We start from the raw sequence: 14,352 nt of genomic DNA, 5'->3' as shown, positions 1-14,352 counted from the left end.
GGCACCCCATCCCACGGGTACAGGACGTGGTGGATAGCCTTGGGGGTAACACCATCTTCTCGCTGCTGGACCAAGGCAAAGCATACCACCAGGGGTTCATGTCCAAAGGGAGCCGACACCTGACTGCCTTCGTGACCCCTTGGGGCCTTTATGAATGGATTCGAATTCCGTTTGGACTCATGAATGCACCAGCAGCGTTCCAGCGGTGTATGGAACAATGTCTGGAGGGGTTACGGGACGAAATATGTGTCCCCTATCTTGATGACATTCTTGTTTTCAGCGGGACATTTGACAACCACGTTGAGGACGTCAGACGAGTGTTGCGACGTCTCAGGGAAAATGGAATAAAACTCAAAGCCCGAAAGTGTGACCTCTTTAAGCCGGAAGTGAGGTACCTCGGCAGGATTGTCTCTGCTGAGGGGAGCAGAATGGACCCGGCAGATACAGCAGCAGTGCGTGCCCTGAAAAACAAGCAGCCAGGCACTGTCGGTGAGCTTCGAGCCATTTTGGGACTATTAAGCTATTATAGGCAATACATCAAAGATTTCTCTTGTATCGCTAGTCCCTTGTATGCTTTGCTTAAAGCCCCTCTGAATGTTGAGACTCAGCAGCATCAAAGACAAAAATGGAAAGTGAGACATAACAGTGTGTCTTCCAACACACGTATTGAGTGGGGTGATGAGCATCAGTCAGTGTTAGAGCAGCTAATAGACTGTTTAGTTCAACCACCAGTTTTAGGTTTTCCTAACTTCGCGCATCCTTTCATTTTGCATACAGATGCCTCTAACCGTGGTTTAGGTGCTGTGTTGTACCAAAGACAAAATGGCAAACTTCGCGTGATAGCCTATGGCTCTCGGACATTAACTGCAGCTGAGAAGAATTATAATTTACACTCGGGCAAGTTGGAATTTTTGGCGCTTAAGTGGGCGATCACAGACAAGTTTCGTGATTATTTGTACTATGCACCATTCTTCACTGTGTATAGTGACAATAATCCACTCACGTATGTACTGTCGACTGCTAAGTTAAATGCAACTGGGTGCAGGTGGGTCGCAGAACTTTCTGATTTTAATTTTACTGTTAAATATCGTCCCGGTAAGGAAAATGTTGATGCAGACAGTTTATCTAGGATGCCCCTTGATATGGTAACATATATGGAAGGATGTACAAAAGAAATGTCGTATGATGCTGTGAGTGCTGCCGTACAAGCGGTTGACCAACAGAACGAGTCTAGTGCAGCTTGGTCTATGGGAATCTCAGCTATGTGTGCCGAGGTGTCACTAAACACACCGATAGCCCCATTGACTGTTGGACAGATCAAGCTAGATCAAGAGACTGACCCCATTATAGGACATATTATTAGATACAAACTGGCGGAGACGAAACCGCTAGGTACTGAACTAAGAAAGCATTGTCCTCAAGTTGTTTGTCTTGTGAGGGAATGGGACAAGCTACACTTTAATGACAGAGGTGTTTTGTACAGAAAAACGGCAAACAGAACCCAACTACTGCTTCCTGAAAAACACAAGGTGACAGTGTTAAAAGAGCTGCATGATGAAATGGGCCACCATGGTGTAGAAAGGACTCTTTCCCTTGTAAGGGATCGTTTTTACTGGCCCTTTATGCAAAAAGAAATAGAGGACTATGTACTGAGAGAGTGTGTGTGCCTAAAACACAAAAAGCCCAACCGTGAGACCAGAGCCCCTCTTACTAATATTGTGACTACTCAGCCTTTTGAACTTGTCTCCGTTGACTTTTTGCATCTTGACAAATGTAAGGGTGGTTATGAATACGTGCTTGTGCTAGTAGACCATTTTACACGTTTCGCTCAAGTTTATGCTACAACGTCCAAAGCTGGCAAAACAGCGGCAGACAAAATCTTTAATGACTATGCTTTAAAGTTTGGGTTCCCCCTTCGAATTCACCATGATCAGGGTGGTGAATTTGAAAATCAACTTTTTGCTCAACTGAAGGAATATTGTGGGGTTGCGGGTTCAAGGACAACCCCCTACCATCCACAGGGAAATGGACAAGTTGAACGATTTAATCGAACACTGATCCAGATGTTAAAGACACTGACAGAGAAACAAAAGAGTAACTGGAAAGACTCACTAAACAAACTCGTTTATGCTTACAACTGTACCAAAAGTGAGGTGACAGGGTTCTCACCTTTTTACTTACTTTATGGACGTTCACCACGTTTGCCAGTTGATATGTTGTTTAGTTTGAATCCAGACTCGAACCAGGGTGAAACCAACCAGAAGGACTATGTGAAGAAGTGGAAACAGGGCATGGAGGAAGCGTATGCGATCACGCAAGAAAATAACAACAAAGCTGCTGCCAGGAGTAAGAGACTATATGACAGTAAACTAAAGTATTCTACCCTGTTGCCCGGTGATCGTGTTCTGGTTCGAAACTTAACCCCACGTGGAGGTTCAGGCAAACTGAGAAACCACTGGGAGGATGTTGTTCATACAGTGGTTCGTCAAGTCAGCCAAGACATTCCAGTTTATGAGCTGAAACCTGAGAGGGGGAAGGGCAGATCTAGGATACTCCACCGCAATCTCTTGCTGCCATGTGATCATTTGCCATTAGAGACTTCACTACAGTCCCAGTCCAAGGAAAAGTCCACTCGGCAACGACCGAACAAGATGCCGGAAATGGATCCGGAAGAGGATGATGAGGAGGATGAGTATTATCCAGTGTTGCATCGCCAGAGCACCCGACCAGACTCACCAGAACCGCGGGACGTGAGCTTTGTGGAGACAACCCACCATGATGACAATCAACTGGGGAATGAACTGCCGGGGACGGAGCCGGGAGCTGCGGAAGTTGACCAATCTCAGGAGGGCAACATTGGTCCGGAAAATGATCCACCTGTGACAGTGTGTCCCCCTTTTCCCCAGCCACCCCCCAGTAATCCTGATATTGGGGGAAATCAACGGCCACGACGAGAACACAGGAGACCCAAGGTATTCACGTATGATCGCCTTGGTTCGCCATCTTGCTACAATGTAGGGACAGTACCATATCATGGTGAACAGACAATGCCTTGGATGTATGGCGCACACCCCTATTATGCCACGAAATACTACAGAAATGGTTAATCGACACTTCGGTTTAATAGAACAGTGAGATGGAAACAAGAAGACCCCGATGAGCCCTGTATAAGTAAAACGGAATGTATGAAAAGAGTTCCAGTCTGTGAATTGTTGATTGTTATAATGTAAACAGAATGCATGAAAAGAGTTCCAGTCTGTAAACTGTTCATTATTATAGTTCATATTTGGATGCAGTTCATAATACCGTGCGTCATTGTTTTGGGCACGTCGTCCAGCGTAGTTATGTTTTTACTAGTACATATGTTGGGGACAACATCTATTTTGAGGGGGAGTATGTGACAGGTTGTAAATTATCGTATTTCCTATTTTGGTTACATTCGCGTAGTTCTATTGGTTTACAAATGATATATATCGAAAATGTTTATTTAAACATGGAACGCCTGCTTCGGTTCATGTTTCGTGTCGGACCGATTTAGATCGTTGGACCGGAAATTGTTGTGCGCGTACGTTTGCATTAGATCGGGGCATTCGAAGTAAACCACTGTTGAGTCAAGACGTATCACATTGCTTGTCTTGTGGTTTTTTTCTGGATCCCACAACACCGTATCTCCCTTACTATAGTGGAGAGCGCAACATTAGCACGCAACTGGTTATTTTGGCCCCTACAGAAACCGCAAAGATGCCAAAGGAAGCAGCAAGTGACCGAATGCTTCATATACACTTCAGAGTCACTTATTTTCTTGCAGGCCCAACAAAATGTTCCAGTTTGACTTTCCCTGCGCGTATGTACATCAATCATTATGTCCTTTTGATCGAGCGAGACATCTTGACGAGGACATTTTACGTGCTGTTAGTCAGCCGCAGCCGCCCCTTTCGCTCTGTCTCACTTTCGTCTGACTTGTGATAATTTAAGGATGAGCAATCTCAATGTACTTGACAAGGACTACAAAAACAACAATTCTTCAAAAACTAGGTCAAAAGCCTAGGTGTCATTCTTGACAGCACACAATCTTTCTACTCCCATGTAAATAACCCGATCTGCGTACTTCCACCTACGCAATATCAATTGTCTTCGCCCATCTCTCACTCCTCACACCACTGCTATCCTTGTTCATAGTCTTTGTCTTTGGTGTCCCTCAGAAACTTCTCCACAAACTTCAGCTCCTCGGATAATCACCAGAAACACATCCTTTCACCACAATTTCTCCACTGTGAGACTAATAAAGGCATATCCAATCCAATCCAATCCAATCCAATCACCCCCGTCCTCCAAGAGCTCCCGGTCAAATATAGAATCAACTTTGAAATTCTTCTTTATACATTTAAAGCTATCCATAACCTTGCCCCCCCCCTTACCTATCTGATCTTCTTCAAATATCTATTCCCTCTCGTTCCCTCAGATCCTCTTCCTCCCTCCACCTCTGTGTGCCCCCTCTGCCCATCTCAGCACGATGGGTAACAGAGCCTTCAGCTGCTCTGCCCCCAAACTCTGGAACTCACTTCTTCCCAACATTCGTAACATCGATTCTCTTTCCACCTTCAAGTCCCATCTAAAAACCACAGATTTAAAATTGCATTTTCTGTGTAGTTCTCTCTCTTATTTAGATTTGTAATTGTATTTTATTTATTGCATTCTATTTGTAATTGTATTTTATTTATTATAGTTCCTATACTCAATTTTGCCTCAAGTGGAGGAGTTTAAGTATCTGGGTATCTTGTTCACGAGTGAGGGTGAAAGGGATCGAGAGGTCGACAGGCGGATCGGTGCGGCGTCTGCCGTGATGCGGACTTTGTACCGATCTGTCGTGGTGAAGAAGGAGCTGAGCCAAAAAGCAAAGCTCTCAATCTACCGGTCGACTACGTCCCAACCCTCATCTATGGTCACGAGCTATGGGTTGTGTCCGAAAGAACGAGATCCCGGATGCAAGCGGCCGAAATGAGCTTTCTCCGTCGGGTGTCCGGGCTCTCCCTTAGAGATAAGGTGAGAAGCTCGGTCATCCGGGAGGGGCTCAAAGTCGAGCCGCTTCTCCTCCACATCGAGAGGAGCCAGATGAGGTGGCTCGGGCATCTGATTAGGATGCCCCCGGGACGTCTCCCTCGCGAGGTGTTCCGGGCATTACCCACTGGCAGGAGACCCCGGGGACGACCCAGAACACGCTGGAGAGACTATGTCTCCCAGCTGGCATGGGAACGCCTCGGGATCCGCCAGGACCAGCTGGAAGAAGTGGCTGGGGAGAGGGAAGTCTGGGCTTCCCTACTGAAGCTGCTGCCCCCGCGACCCGACCCCGGATAAGCGGCAGAAGATGGATGGATGGATAGTTCCTATGCTTGTCTGTGACTGTGTCCTTGAGAGCATTGAAAGGCGCTTAAAATGTAATGTATTATTATTATTATTATTATTATTATTATTATTATTATTATTATTATTATTATTATTATTATTATTATTATTATTATGTGGCACAGATGTCGCAATATGAGCCAATCGTCATCAACTTGCGTGGGCACGCAGCGGAGTTGCAAAGTTGCGCCAGTAGCTGTCAAAATGCGTCAATGACGCGAGGGCGCCGCCCACATGCATCCCTGCAAGCAACCATCCACGCACATATTGTATTCATTGATTCATGGAGTGATCAATCAGCAGCCATGCATGTTTTTGGAATACTGTAGATGGAAGAAAAGTGGAATCATGTGCATGGACAAAACTCATGCAGGCCCGTGGCGAAATCGCAAACTCCACACTGGGAGGTTGGAGCTGGAATTTAACCTCTGCACTGAGGCCAACGCGCTAACGTGGCGGCTGAACATGTTTCATAAATTCAAATGATTTCGCAATCCCTACTCCACACAAATGATCATCGCCTGTTAAACTGTCATCCTCATATAGAAGATCTGGCCTTGGACTAAATGTGATTTCAACAAAATGTCAGCATGTATTATTCAAAATAACTTTGTGATAATCACCATGAATATGAATAATTTTCCGTTCCTCGTGATTGGTAAAAATCCAGCCAAACGATCAGAATAAAAATCAACTTGCCGAATGCATATGCAAGGTAACTGCTAGCTAGCCTTCACACTGCTCATTAGCTTCCACGCTTGCTTTCTGCTGGCTCTCGCAGAAGTATATTGATGCTAACGTTAGCATGGGGCTTGTCATAGTAGCAATGACATTCGAGTGTTTCGTCCATGGTATTGTTTCATTCCAAATTAGAATCTATCAAATTAGAAGCTGTCCTCTCCACAAAGTCCAATCAACCTTATTGTTTTTTACTCGGCCACTTACTCAAATGATTACCTGTTTTGACATCACCGGCACCTAAATCAAGATCATCTAATCAAAATGCCGCTTTCCGCCAACCGCCGTCAGTATCATCCAATCAAAATTGCCCTTTCACAAGCCCAAACAGGAAATCTTCTTTTCCTCTTCTTTTCCTTTCAGCTTTTCCCTTCAGGGGTCGCCACAGCGAATCAATGTCCTCCATCTATCCCGGTTTTGTGCATCCTCTTCTCTCACACCAGCTACCTTCATGTCCTCTTTGACCACATCCATAAACCTCCTCTTCGGTCTTCCTCTTGGTCTCCTACTTGGCAGTTCAAGGCTCAGCATCCTTCTCCCAATATAGTCACTCTCTCTCCTCTGGACATGTCCAAACCATCTCAGTCTGGCATCTCTGACTTCGTCTGCAAAGCCTCTAATATGAGGTGTCCATCTAATGTACTCATTCCTGATCCTATCCAACCTGGTCATTCCCAAAGAAAACCTCAACATCTTCAGCTCTGCTACCTCCAGCTCTGCTTCCTGTCTTTTCGTCTGTAGCACAAGCCCAAACAGGAAATGAACAGCAAAAAAAGCCAGAATACATATTTACTTTTATCTGGTCATTTTGGTCTGTAAGGTAGGAAATCCGCCGATCGGCGGTACATTCTCATCCCTGGGAAGAGCTCATTAGCCAGGTTACAAATCTCTCTGTTCATGCAATGGCAACCTATTAAAATGTTGACGTTCTTTTTGTTTATGGATGTTGGTGCTTGGGATGTCCAGGGTGAGTGGTATTCAAATTAAGAAGACTCTGTTTGACCAATGTATCACTTCAATTTGCATTTAGTCTCGAGAAAAAGCTTGGCAGAGGGCTGCAGAGGTTGGGCGTCGGTCATGAATGGCAATCTTCCTGTGTTCAGAGTGTCCCAACAAAGACCTCTGACACTGGAATCCAATGTTTAGGGTCATAATGAGAGAGTTGTCGAGAGAAAAGCAGCAAAGTGAATTGTGGCTGTATAGCGGTATAATTGAGTCAGGAAAATATTAGCTCTCTAGCTAGCTATTGGCTATTAGCTATCAATTAGCTAGCTAGCTAGGTTTCTAACTTTTTGAGTTATTCCGGGTTGAACGAACGCTGGCGCGTGTGGCTGCCGCTGCTCACCCACAGAAAAAAAACTTATCCTGTGACTGTAAAGTGACCGTGAGTTTTGAAAGGCGCTTAGAAATGAAATGGATTATGATTATTACTAGTTAGCTGGCTAGCTGGCTGTTGGCTATCTAGCTGGCTATCTGTTAGCCATAGGGCTGGCTAGCTAGCTAATTGAGTCAGGAAACATATGAGCTATCTAGCTAGCTATTGGCTATTAGCTATCTATTAGCTAGCTGGCTAGGTTTCTATCTTTTTCAGTTATTCCGTGTTGAGCGAAAGCTGACGCAGGTGGCTGTCACTGCTCACCCACAGAAAAACCAAATCCTGTGACTGTAAAGTGACCTTGAGAGTTTTGAAAGGCGCTTAGAAATGAAATGGATTATTATTATTATTATTATTATTATTATTATTATTATTATTATTATTATTATTATTATTATTATTATATTATTATTATTATTATTATTATTATTATTATTATTACTGGCTAGCTAGCTATCTATGAGCTATCTAGCTGGGGATCTCATACCGGTCAACCTGGACGTTTTTGCCCTACAAAGTATATTTATCATGCATTTAAGACGTGTACGACGTACAAGAAAATATGTACGGAAAAACGCACATTTGTCAATTATGGGTACCATCCGGTAGACACCGACTATCACGAAACGGCAAATCAATCAAGTCAAACGAGTTCGCCACGAGTGGTTTGATGCTACTGTGCGTATGCGTCTGCCGCCTGGGGATTTCCCATTGCATCATTCATCATGTAATTTCATCATTTATTAAGAATTAAGAATTAAATAATAATAATAATAAAAATAACACCAATAATAATAAATAATAATAAATTAAGAATATGTACAGAATGATATAACGAAACACATGTACAATATAACATGTTAAACTACATAAATAAACACGTTTGGAAAAAATATGGTTTACGATTAGTTTGTATTTTGTCAGGGAAAATACGACATTTTGTAAGGGCATGGAGCTTTGGAGGTTGACAGTGTTCGGTTCAAATTCTTGTTTCTCAACGAAGTTCAGTCATAAAAATATCAGTGACGATGATAGATGGTGAACAAAAAACTACTTTATTCTAGTCAGACAGAAAAAGCACTTCTATCGTCTAGGCAGGAGCAAAGTCAGGGCACACGAACAAAGATAGGAACAAAGAGGAAGAGCTCCCGCTCTGACTAGTTTTTGAACGTCCACAGCAGCGATCTGTTGTCCAATCAGCTACGGACAACTCAGTGTTGGCTGGACCTAGACTGAAACTTGATAAGCGTTACATCCTGCTCTCGTACGGTTCGACTGATACTTTATTCCATGTAGTATAAATTGAACATGCAATTACATAATATGTACTAAACTAACATGGGATAACATAATACGTTTACTAATGTGCATAAACACTCTATCAGACAGGTATGCTATGTATTAGCTATATGGCTGGCTAGCTAGCTAATTGAGTCAGGAAACATATTAGCTGCCTCTGTTGGCTACTAGCTATCTATTAGCTAGCAAGCTAGGTTTCTATCTTTTTAAGTTATTCCGGGTTGAGCGAACACTGTTGCGTGCGGTTGCCGCTGCTCACACACGGAGAAACCTAATCCTGTGACTGTCAAGTGACGTTGAGCATTTTGAAAGGCGCTTGGAAATGAAATGGAATTAATAGACTATTCTTTTCATATGTCTAAATGGGAGCAAAAAATAAAAGGCTACAGCGAGCTAGCTCGCTAACCTGGCATGCTAACCACAAGACAAAAAAATGAGAGACAAAAATGATATCGCGGATGGAACGGCGGACATTTTCTGTGTATGTGTCGGCGAGCCGCTCATCAACGTTGCGGCGGCTAAGAACGATTCAAACCCAAGAGAGTAATGACTTTCAGTCGCTAAGCAAAGGGTCATAAGGTCAACATTGACTTCTGGTGGCAAAGGTCACGAAGTGCAAAAGAGCTCATGTGCGTCTTCTCTTTGCTCCTCCTGGGCAGGCAGGGCGCCGCAACTCCTCTTTCGCTTTTCTGCTTCCTTGCTGCCTGCTCCTCCTCCTCCTCCTTCAAGGCCAACCTTCTCCTTGTCTCGGTGGCTACTTGTCCGCTCTGACATTTTGAGCGAGGAGTGACTTCCTGAAAGGAGGAGGAGATCAGGAGGATGTTGCTCGGCTCATCTCGTACCTGCATGGTGCGTCACAGGCTGGTCTCGTTCCGACTCCGGTTCTTCTTTGGGCTCCTCCTCCAAACACAGTTTGCCTGGACCACAAAGGTTCATCCATCGCTACATTGTTGCAATCACACTGTCGTGAAAAAGAGCACTATATTATTATAATATTATTAATAATAATATTAATAATAACAGCGTTTGAATGTAGCTACAAGGGGCACAAGCCAGTGTCTTATTGTGCCGGTCCCAAGCCCGGATAAATACAGAGGTTTGTGTCAGGAAGGGCATCCGACGTAAAAAAAAATTGCCAAAACAAATATGCGAATCAAACCTATGAATTCCATACCGGATCGGTCGAGGCCCGGGTTAACAATGGCCGCCATTGGTACTGTTGACCTTCAGGGTGCCAGTGGAAAATGGACTACTGTTGGTCGAAGAAGGAGAGGAGGGAGGTGTGTGAACTAAGAGTAGGAACTTTGAATGTAGGAACAATGACAGGTAAAGGTAGAGAGCTGGTTGACATGATGCAGAGAAGGAAGGTAGACATACTGTGTGTCCAGGAGACCAGGTGGAAAGGGAGCAAGGCTAGAGGCTTAGGGTCAGGGTTTAAGTTGTTCTATCATGGTGAAGACAGAAAGAGAAATGGAGTTGGGGTTATCTTAAAAGAGGAGTTTGTTAGGAATGTCTTAGAAGTAAAAAGATAGAATGATGAGTCTGAAGCTAGAAATTAAAGGTGTGATGTTCTATGTTGTTTGTGGGTATGCCCCACAAGTAGGATGTGAGCTGGCGGAGAAGGAGAAATTTTGGTTGGACTTTGATGAAGTCATACAGAACATACCGAGATGTGAGAGGGTTGTAATTGATGGAGACTTCAATGGACATGTTGGCGCAGGAAACAAAGATGATGAGGAGGTGATGGGCAGGTTTGGACTCCAGATGAGGAACGCTGAAGGACAGATGGTGGTTGACTTTGCTAAGAGAATGCAAATAGCTATTGTGAATACTTTCATACAGAAGAGACAGGAACATAGGGTGACCTATAAGAGTGGAGGCAGAAGTACACAGGTAGACTACATTTTGTGTCAACGGCGCCATCTAAAGGAAATCAGTGACTGCAAAGTAGTGGTTGGTGAGAGTGTAGCCAGACAGCATAGGTTGGTGGTGTGTAGGATGACGCTGGCAGTGAGGAAGATGAAGAAACAAAAGGCTGAATTGAGGACAAAATGGTGGAAGTTGAAAAAGGAAGAGTGTTGAATGACAATTAGGAAGGAGGTAAGCACTGGGTGGGAAAGAGGTCCTTCCAGATGACTGGCAAACTACAGCGAACATAATCAGAGACACAGGTCGGAAAGTACTTGGTGTATCGAGTGGAAGAAAGGTAGTGGACTTGGTGGTGGAATGGGGAGTTGCGAGTGTATACAGTAAAAGAGGTTAGCAAAGAAGAAGTGGGACACTGAGAGGACGGACGAGAGGAGACAGCAGTACAAGGAGATGCAGCGCACGGTTAAAGTAAAGGTGGCAAAGGCCAAAGAAGAGGCCTATGATGACTTATCTGCTCGGCTGGGCAGCAAGGAAGGTGAGACTGATCTTTACAGGCTGGCGAGAGAGAGAGACAAAGACGGTAAGGACCTGCAACAGGTTCGGGTGATTAAGGATAGAGATGGCAATGTATTAACAGGTGCCAGTAGTGTGATGGCAAGATGGAAAGAGTACTTTGAAGAATTGATGAATGAGGAAAATGAGAAGGAACAAAGAGTGGAAGACGTGAAGGTTGTGGACCAAGACGTAGCAAGCATTAGCAAGGATGAAGTGAGGAGGGCTATGAAGAGGATGAAGGGGGGGAAAGGAACTCGGTCATGATGATTTACCAATCGAGGTATAGAAGTGTCGTGGAGAGGTGGCGGTGGTGTTCCTGACCGGGTTATTCAACAAGATCTTAGATGGTGAACAGATGCCTGAAGAATGGAAACGAAGTGTACTCGTGCCCATTTTTAAGAACAAAGGAGATGTGCAGAGTTGTACTAAATACAGAGGAATAAAGTTGATGAGCCATACAATGAAACTCTGGGAAAGAGTAGTTGAAGCTAGACTAAGAGCAGAAGTGAACATTTGTGAGCAGCAGTGGCTTCATGCCAAAAAAGAGTACGACAGATGCAATGTTTGCTTTAAGAATGCTGATAGAGAACTACAGAGAAGGTCAGAAGGAATTGCATTGTGTCTTTGTAGATCTGGAGAAAGCGTACGACAGGGTGCCCAGAGAAGAGCTGTGGCATGCATGAGGAAGTCTGGAGTGACGGAAAAGTATGTGAGAGCGGTACAAGACATGTATCGTCACTGTAAGACAGTTGTGAGGTGTGCTGTCGGTATGACTGAGGAATTCAAGGTGGAGGTGGGACTCCACCAGGGGTCAGCTCTGAGCCCTTCTTGTTTGCTATGGTGATGGACAGGCTGACAGACGATATTAGACAAGAATCTCCTTGGACCATGATGTTTGCAGATGACATTGTGATCTGTAGCGAGAACAGGGAACAGGTGGCGGTGAAACTAGAGCTCTGGAGATATGCCCTGGAAAGGAGAGGAATGAAGATCAGTCGCAGCAAGACGGAATATATGTGTGTGAATGAGAGGGATCCAAGTGCAAGAGTGATGCTACAGGGAGAAGAGATAAAGAAGGTGGAGGATGTTAAGTACTTGGGGTCAACTGTCCAGAGCAATGGAGAGTGTGGAAAAGAGGTGAAGAAGCGTCTCCAGGCAGGCTGGAGAAAATGTCAGGTGTGATGTGTGATAGAAGGGTTTCAGCTAGGATTAAAGGAAAAGTGTATAAAACCGTGGTGAGACCAGCCATGACTGGAGACAGTGCCACTGAAGAAAAGACAGGAAGCAGAGCTGGAGGTAGCAGAGCTGAAGATGTTGAGGTTTTCTTTGGGAGTGACCAGGTTGGATAGGATCAGGAATGAGTACTTTAGAGGGACAACTCATATTAGAGGCGTGGGAGAGAAAGTCAGAGAGGCCAGACTGAGATGGTTTGGACATGTTCAGAGGAGAGAGACTGACTATATCGGGAGAAGGATGCTGAGTCTTGAACTGCCAGGCAGGAGACCGACAGGAAGACCGAAGAGAAGGTTTATGGATGTGGTCAAAGAGGACATGAAGGTAGCTGGTGTGAAAGAAGAGGATGCACAGAACCGGGATGGATGGAGGACATTGATTCGCTGTGGCGACCCCTGAGAGGAAAAGCCGAAAGGAAAAGAAGACTGGAGTCATGCCCTTTAAAGAGTGCTCCGACAGTCCAAAGCCGCTAAACAGTCCCACCGTTAAAATCTGCTCGGCTCTGAGCACAGACAAGTGGCATCCTCCGGTTGGCTTGTCACATCTCAAAGAGGAGGAACAGGGGATTGCCAGAGACATGCATGTATGAAGAGTCAGATGTCTTTGCAAGAGGTGATGCTGATATAGGTTGCATTCCAAACTTGCAACTCAAGGTCCAACTTACTGACAACACGCCGGTGCAAAAGCGTTACAATGCCATTCCAAAACCCCTTTACCGAGACGTCAAAGACTATGTGCAAAACCTACTTCACCATGATTGAATAAGAAAATCCACTTCAGCATACTCATCTCCTGTCTGTGTTAGAAACAAAGATAAAAGCTTGCGCCTGTGCGTTGACTTTAAGGAGCTAAATCGCAAAACTGTCCCCGATCGTCACCCACTCCCACGCATTCAAGATCTGCTATATCCAGTCCAAGATGGCGCCCGAGTAGGCAGCCTCAGCAAGTGCTCTCATGAGCCTTGTTTTTTTGGTTGTTTTTGTCTTGTTTTGTGTTTTCTTTTGTCACTTTGTGTTGTTGTGGGTCGTGTGGAACGGATACGGATTGTTTTTCTGCATTTTTGACCACGACATTCATCAAGGAGGAGACTGTGCTGAGCGCTTGCCCCTTTTCGACAGCATGAATATGCCAGTACTGTTTTTGAATTGGTGGAATGTCGGAGCCCCTGTAATATGCAGCGTCTTCACAGCCCCGCTTTGTTCAGTGGAAAGGTCAGTGCTGTTGGACAGTCTGCGGCTGGATGGATGCATGGCTTGGGGAACCCGCGATAAGAAGAAAGGAGCGTCAGCGCAGAGCGCCGATGCGAATGTGGAACTGTTGCAGCTTGGAACTGAAGCAGATTTATGTGGAACAGGAGATGTGAGACAATCACTTTTCGTGGAGAAGATGGAGCGAACCATCACGAGATATGTGAAACGCTGGCTTGGTGTTCCACGCTGTCTGTCTAACATCGGCCTTTATGGCAAAGGGGTACTTGAGCTTCCAATCACAAGCCTCACCGAAGAGTACAAGTGCGCTAAAGTGAGACTTCAGATGACCCTCACAGACTCCAGAGACCGGAAGATCAGTCAAGCTGCACCCCCCTATCAATGGGACGGAAATGGATGCCATCCATTGCAGTGCAGCAGGCCACAGCAGCCCTAAGGCACAGCGACATTGTGGGACACGTTCAGCTTGGAAGAGGGGGGTTTGGCCTTACAAACAAACCTTCTTGGCGTAAGGCTTCAACATCGGAAAGAAGGAAAATGGTGATAGCAGTGGTGCGCCGCCAAGAGGAAGCTGAAAGAACTGCACGGGCTGTCTCTCTTGCCAAGCAGGGACAATGGATGAGGCGGGAAGGCCTAGAGAAGAGAAGGCTCAGCTGGAAGGATCTCTGGGAA

At 45.1% G+C, this 14,352-nt stretch overlaps 1 long non-coding RNA gene across 1 annotated transcript; it reads right to left on the bottom strand.

Annotated features, from left to right (window-relative positions):
• Nucleotides 1–8,971: 8,971 nt before the first annotated feature.
• Nucleotides 8,972–12,044, bottom strand: LOC148881225 (uncharacterized). Its single transcript, XR_016114088.1, has 3 exons — nt 10,482–12,044; nt 9,990–10,067; nt 8,972–9,776 (listed from the first exon to the last, which is right to left on the bottom strand). It is a non-coding gene; the product is annotated as an uncharacterized LOC148881225 (long non-coding RNA).
• Between the last annotated feature and the right edge of the window lie 2,308 nt (nt 12,045–14,352).

Source organism: Hippocampus bargibanti, unplaced genomic scaffold (genome assembly GCF_051943395.1).
Source record: "Hippocampus bargibanti isolate YZ-2025 unplaced genomic scaffold, ASM5194339v1 Contig00279, whole genome shotgun sequence".
Taxonomy (NCBI): domain Eukaryota; kingdom Metazoa; phylum Chordata; class Actinopteri; order Syngnathiformes; family Syngnathidae; genus Hippocampus; species Hippocampus bargibanti.
Note: the sequence above shows the minus strand (reverse complement) of the source record. Positions and strands in the feature narration are given on the sequence as shown.